We start from the raw sequence: 826 nt of genomic DNA on the forward strand, positions 1-826 counted from the left end.
TTCCTTCATCCATTTCTTCACCGCCCATTCCTTCATCCATTTCACCACCTATTCTACTTAGAAAATAAAATTAAGGTAAAACCATAACAGGCATTGTTTTGTTTTGTTTTTTTTTTTTTTTGCTAATATTATAAAGAAACATATTTCATTTCAATAACAACAGCCATTTAACAAACAGTATGGTATATACATACACATTTACATACAAGAATATTTGTCCATATTCATTAAATTAAGTAGGCCTATGTTTGGTTTTTCCAAGTAACTTTCTACTGTACCTTCCTTATTTCTTTATAGGACAACATATGTTGAGAGCTATCCTAACCAGTGTATTATCATGTCCTTTATTCAAACACTGTATTTACCTTTCATTGATGATTGATATATAATTAGCAGTGTTAATGGCTACCTTTATTATTATTATATATAATATTGTTACATATTATATGCTATTATTTGTATCTGTTTGTGTAATAGAATGTATCTGATGGTTATTCGAATCTGTTTACCAGAAAGCCTGTCATCTAATGGTTATGACGCTCGCATTCTCAGCGAGAGGTCACAGATTCGAATCCTGTCAAAGGCATTTTATTGCACAATTTCTTTATTTCTTCATAGGAAAACATTCATTGAGAGCTATGATACATGGCTGTCTCTTATACACATCTAGATGTGTATAAGAGACAGCGGCCACATAATTCAAAACTATTTAAAATTAAAACGGAACAGTAGAGAAAATCCGATCAGAATGACAAAATAAACTAAGCATCCACTGGAAGGAATCCCAATATCTGCAGACGGATCCGTTTCGGCCTTCCAGGCCTCA

This window comes from Anneissia japonica, unplaced genomic scaffold (assembly GCF_011630105.1).
Source record: "Anneissia japonica isolate Jap-2015-1 unplaced genomic scaffold, ASM1163010v1 scaffold287955_len215512_cov160, whole genome shotgun sequence".
Taxonomy (NCBI): domain Eukaryota; kingdom Metazoa; phylum Echinodermata; class Crinoidea; order Comatulida; family Comatulidae; genus Anneissia; species Anneissia japonica.